This window comes from Perognathus longimembris, chromosome 16 (assembly GCF_023159225.1).
Source record: "Perognathus longimembris pacificus isolate PPM17 chromosome 16, ASM2315922v1, whole genome shotgun sequence".
In the NCBI taxonomy this organism is placed as follows: domain Eukaryota; kingdom Metazoa; phylum Chordata; class Mammalia; order Rodentia; family Heteromyidae; genus Perognathus; species Perognathus longimembris.
This window is the reverse complement of record NC_063176.1, coordinates 39182548-39189233: the sequence shown is the minus strand read 5'-3', so window position 1 is coordinate 39189233 and position 6686 is coordinate 39182548.

Sequence of the window (6686 nt, the reverse complement as noted above, 5' to 3'; positions counted from 1 at the left end):
CTTTTATACCTGTGTATAACATTAGATTTGTTGTTCCTAAAGAATACAATTTCAATATAACAACCAATCCTGAGCCCTGTATTCAGGAGTTACTTATTTGCTGTTACAACCCTATGAGAAATTCTTATTCTTATATTAAGTTCCTTTTGGACTGGCTTTCTCTATGAACCCCTTTGTTTCACTCGAATTAAGCGGGGATACCCTCTATCCAATAACCAGGCATCAATGGGATCTGGAGGACCTAGTAGTAAGTCAGGAGGGTAAGTTAGAGGTAATAAAGAAACTAGAGTAAAATGTATGGGGGGGGTGATGATTTTGGTTTAGTTTCAGTGGCGTGGAAATGTGAAGGAGAGTAGAATCAGTAGAAAGAACAAGGTTAAAATGATAGACAGTGGAGAGTTAGCAGTAAAGAGTGGAGATGTTATTCATAGGAAAGTAATTTTTAAAGAAAGAGAATACATAGAGAGAAATAAAGAGAGAATACTGGAAGACCAATGCACATAACTGAGAAAAGTTATTTAAAAATATAAAATAAAAAGGAAAAACAGAAAAAAACAGAAAAAGAAAAAAGATCAACTACAACAACAAAAAAAAAAGACAAAAAAAAAGATAGAAGCAACAGGTGAAAATGGGAAACAAAAACAAACCAATGATGTTTCAGAAATGAGAATATAAGAAAAAAATAAAAATGAAAGCTTAAAAATCTTTTGAGACAAAAAAAAAAGTCTTCCTTGTTTGGATGGGCTTTCTGCAGTCTCTGGTTTCCTTGTGATGGTCTGCAGTCTATTCTGCCAATTGGCTGGTTTGATGTGCCTTCATTTTGCAGGGGGTGGGTCTATTCTGACCCTCCTCCCCTGTTGGGGCAATCCTGAGTCTCTGTGGTTCCCACAGCTTGCAGGAAGGACTTGGGCGTGCACTGTCCGTGGGGGCTTGAGCTGTCTTGGGAGCCATGGCTCTGCCCATCTGCTGTGGGGCCGCTGCCTTTAACGCCTGGCTTTGAATAGGCTGTGGACTCAGCAGGGCGGGGCGCCTCTGGCCTTGTTTACCAGGCTGAGAGTCACTCGCCTTGGGGGGGTCCAACCCTCCTGGGCGGGGCGGCCTTCTGGGCAGAACTGGGTATTCAGCTCTGTTTCAGGCTTGGAATTGGGCTTCTAAATGGGACCGTTTATCTGTCTCGGGAAGTCTGTTCTCCCGTTTGGCAGTTCCATGCCGCCAATAGCTGCTCGCTGCTTTTGATTTTAATTTAGGAATTCCAGCGAGCAGGGTGGGCACCTCTAGCCTGGCCAAAGCCCAAGACAAGCCTCCCACCTGGGCAGGGGCGTTCTCCTGGTTTGTGTTAGCTCTCAGTAATTGGTCCCTCTTGCCCTTCTCAAAGATGGCCGCTTTGTCCTCGCTTTTCCCAGGCGGGCTTTAGCTCCAGTCTGGTCTGACACTTTGCCAGTGTCAAAGATGGTGCTTTGCAGGCTGGGGATATGGCCTAGGGGCAAGAGTGCCTGCCTCATATACATGAGGCCCTGGGTTCGATTCCCTAGCACCACCACATATACAGAAAATGGCCAGAAGTGGCGCTGTGGCTCAAGTGGCAGAGTGCTAGCCTTGAGCAAAAAGAAGCCAGGGACAGTGCTTAGGCCCTGAGTCCAAGGCCAAGGACTGGCAAAAAAAAAAAAAAAAAAAAAAAAAAGATGGCGCTTTGCTCTCATGGTCGGGGGAGGGTCTGCTCTTTGGGCACGAGTGAGACTGTCTTTCGTGGGAGTACTCACCCTGTCTCTGCGATTTCAGCCCGTCCGTGCTCAGCCTGTGATCTGTATGTAAGCTGCCATCTGAAGAATTTCTCCCTGGTCTCCATTGAGCTGCGCAGGGTGCGCAGCCCGGTGCCAGCGCCCGCACTAGTGCGGCGTTGGGACTCCGCCTGGAGCTCGAATCTGTGTTTTCAGACCAGCTAAGTTGATTTTTCCTTCCTGGCCGGAATCCCTGTACTGTTAGAGCTTATTTGAGCTGTCTATCTAGTGGTAAAAGTTTCTCTGGGGTGGGAAAACTGCGCTGTTGGAGGAAGCTCAGCTAGGGCACTGTTGCTCCTCCGCCATCTTCTCCCAATCCTGACCTGATTTTTTTTCATACAGTTCTACATGTGAAAAAAATGGAGACAATAAATCTCCCATAAGAGCAATCCTCTTTTGGGGGGAATGGAGGGAGCTTGTAGTAAGGTTTGTCCATCGGTGCCTAAGTGCTGTCCCTAAGCTTTTTTGCTTAAGGCTTGTGCTGTCCCACTTGAGCCACAGCTTCACTTCTGTATTTTTGGGTGCTTCATTGGAGATGAGTCTCACAGCTGTTTCTGCCCACTCTGGCTTCAAACCACCTTATTGAGAACATTATTAAAGACGAAGGATAAAAAGACAAATGACTCCAAAAGCAATACTTGCAAGACCATTTGGTGTAAACCAACTGAACAACTCATGGGGGGAGAGGGTAACGGGGAGGGGAAGGGGGAATGAGGGAGGGAGTAACAAACAGTACAAGAAATGTATCCAATGCCTAACATATGAAACTGTAACCTCTCTGTACATCACTTTGACAATAAATAAGAAAAAAACCCCAAAAATATATCAAAAAAGACTATTTTAAATTGCTTCTTTTAACCACAAAACTGCACAATTTCTGTGTTATCACATCATTTCCATTTGTCCCAAATACTAAGAAAGAAAATACAAAGTCCAGGTATATCCCCTACGTGCTACCACAACTGTACCATCAATTAGGTCATGCTACAGTCCAGGCTAAAAGGTACAGAGGATATGCTAATACATTGGGCATTCTGAATGTCATATGGTTTTGTGAGTATGAGAGGTCAAGAGGCAAAGCCCTCAGGATCTTTAGATAGTCAATTAAGGTAGTTCTCTAGCAATGGAGAATGAAACAGATGGGTACTGTGGGCACATGAGACAGAGCTAGGACAAAGAAAGCTATCATTTAGTGTCATCACAACTTGAAAATAAGCAGAAAGTTAAGCTGGAAATATGTGTGTGATAAAGGTTGGCAAATATATTAATACAAGAAGATCCTAGATAGAAAGATATTATCTGAAAAACTAAGTTCTTGGCTCTTCATTCCAGAAATACAACATGAAAAATTAGCCCATCAGATACATGTACACACACACAAACAAACACACACACACACAACCCTATTTGTGTATGTGTACATATATACACATATATGTATGTGTGAGTGCATTTGTGTGTGTATATATATTTAAATATACATATATATATCACTGTTTCATGAGATCCTATAGTGAGCTATAATGATGATACTCACTATACGTGATTCTAGACCTCATGTCAAAGGCTGAGACAGTGCCACTCCCCAGATTTGCCTTCCTCAGAGATCTTTCCTGGAAGCTTCACCATTTCCAACTCTGACAAATTTATTTCTCTTTGACTTTCACACTTACACACATTAATATTCATATTCAAAAAAGAATCATAGTTAAGTGGGGAGAATAAATAAATGACATAAATTACCATCTATTATTAAGAAGAGTCACAGTTGTAACTTCACACATGAGGAGTTGAATTCATAACAGGTACAGCCAGGAGAGGGAGAAAAGGCACTCTTCAACAGGGTGACATTTCTCAGGAAATAAGTGGAGGCATAACCTGAACATATGTCAACCCTTTCAAATATGAAAGAAAAAAAAAAGAAGTCAAATGCATTAGTGCTACTTGAGGATTCTATGCTGAAATGAAGTTTCCTGCTACATGGAAATATTATCACTTCTATCATGCCCACTTCTTCACAGGGCTCAGATAGGGGATTGCAGGGACAGGCAGACTTCATCAGCCATGTTTTGACAGCAAGCGATAACAGATATTAGGTGAATGTTTCCCTGAGATGAAATGGAAGAATATGTCTAGACGTTATTTTCTCTGAGTAGCTCCTAATTTTGCGTGCAATCAAGTTGCCCTTGGCAACTCAGGGAAAGTTAGCTTATCTCCTTACATTCAGCATAAAGAAACTAGTCAATCTTTTGCATTATTTCTGTGTTGTCTTGCTAGAAATGCAGGTATCATATTCAGTTCTAATGTATCAGATCCAGTTGACAAAGCTAATATTCAAGGATGGAAAAAAATGGGAGAATAATGGCTAAATATTCTTTAAGTCTTCAGTAAAGATATGAATTAAATGACACTGATTTTTTGTTTTTGTTTTGTGTTGCTACTTAGATTCCTTTCAGGGCAGAAGTGACAAGTGCGGGTAATGATAAGACAGGGTACTCTGGGAGAGTGGATGAGTTCTGGAAGCCACAAAATCAATCACATTTTCGGTCATTTCATCATTGCTACTTACTCTTGTAATACTAAAAGACTTCAGAGACCAATCGGCTTGTCAGTCTGCAAGGAAACCATTGTGCCTACTGCTCTCAGTAAGAAAAACAGATGAACCTCAGAAGGGAAATGGGGGACTTTCTGATGAGGGGCAAATTGGAAACAACAAAGACTCATAAAAAGATACGAAATATTAGTAAAAAATAACTTCATGAAAAGGAAGGTAGAATAAATGAACATGTACATTTATTAGCTCAGCAGAAAACTAATCAGAGCACGCAAAAGAAAACAATGGTTTGAGAATATGTGATTTTTTTTTTTACCATTTACCTGAACTCCATTTAAATCTCTAACCAAGAAAAGCTATCCTTGAGATTTGAAACTGGAGAGAGGTAAAATTCTAACTCCAAGATCAACTGTAGAAAGTCTTTGTGTACCTATGAAATTCTGGTTGAATGTGTGGCTTGAAGTCTGAGCATTTGTAGAAATTTGTAGTGGTAATGCTAGGAAACTAATAATGACATCAAATCTCAAGAGTCTTCCAGAATCATCTAGGTAGAAAGAAGTAGTGTCCATTGATTTCAAAGCACAACTTCTAGCACAACATTGACAGGGATTTTCATAGACCAACACTTGAATAGTGTTGGGTGAATTTGGACTTCCAGATGGCCTTTATTAGAATCATCATTGTATAGGGAACAGATAAACAATAGCGAGCCTTTGACTGTCTGAGATTACCAGATCCAAAATCTTGGCAGATTAGAGTTTAATAATTTACTTTAATATTATCTTTAAGTAGGTATACAGAAGTATTGCCATTCAACAAACCAGTTTGTGAATGCAATGGGCCTTGATCCATTTCACCCATTTCAACCTTTTTTCAAGTCAACAATCTCTGGTGCAGCAACCATTTGTTTCTTCATGATAATCAAATTTGAAAGCATGAGAAAGTGAAGTGATTGTGATATCGGTATAGAAATTGTTGAAGTCAACATGTACATTTCTTCAAACCCCTTTTGCAGGGATGTTGTATACATTTAGCATTCATACCATTCATCTATGTAAAAAGCAGTCACATTCATTATATCATTTGATTCTCATCCAAATCTTGAGGAAGGAAGAACAGGTGTTTTGGCTATATCTATTTTATAGAAAAGGAGGCGAAAACTACAGAGAAATTCACAAATAACTCTCATGTGGTTTATTGCTAAAATATGATAAATTTTCTGTACTGATATTGCCAAATATTAGCAGGTAATTAATATGAGAATAACATGGGTGGAAGAAGTGTGATCTTGCTCATTCATTTTCCCTCAGAAAAGCACAGAAAAATCTAACCAAAAGGATATATTATTTTTAAAAGACATAAAAAGGACAGTAAAAAACTAAGTGTGTGAGAAGCCAGAGAGAACTATTTGTTAAGAGAATTTCAAAAGCTCCAGGCAGCATGGGCCCTCAGCCTGTCAGATCAGAGACTTTTTATCAGAATATTTTCAACGTTACTCATTAATTTTGAAATGTCTTTATATTTGTAGACCTTGATTTTCTTGGATACTCCATTTTTTTATTAAGAATGTGAAAGCACACAAAATGGGAGAATATCTTTACTAGCTATGCATCAAAGGTCTTATATCTAAAATACACATAGAGCTAAAAAATTAAACCTCCAAAAGGTAAACTTTCAAAAACTCAACAAACCAATCAATAAATGGGCTAAAGACTGAGAGACTTCTCAGAGGAAGAAGAATGGCCAATAGACACATGAAGAAGTGTTCAACATAACACAAATGAAAGGCCAATGAAACATCATTGACATTCTACCTCACTTCACTTAGAATGGCCATTATCAAGAAAATAAACAATATCAAATGCTGGCAGGGGATGCAACCAAAAGAGAACTCTTTTGGAACACTATTGGTGGGAATATAAACTTGTTCAACCACTCTGGAAAATAATATGGAGGTTTCCAAAAGACTTAACATACAGATTGTATAGGCATTTGTCCAATTGCCACAAACCAGGCTATATTAAAGCCACCAGCACAGTCATGTTCATTGCAGCACTGTTTGCCATAACCAAGATATGGAATTGTCTCTCAGAGGATGAATGAACTTCCACTTACATGATATTGTACCATTTGTAAGGAAATAGAGAGACTTTGAAAAAAATATATTAAGTGAAGCAAGCCAGAGCCAAAGAAACATGGTTTCCCTTATTTGTAGTAACTAGAATGTGCCTATAATGAAATAAGTAAACACACTGAATTATATATATATATACATATAGATAACATATATAGATATGTATGATGTATCTATATATGTGATATGTTGGGAGATATATGATACATATAGTTATAGA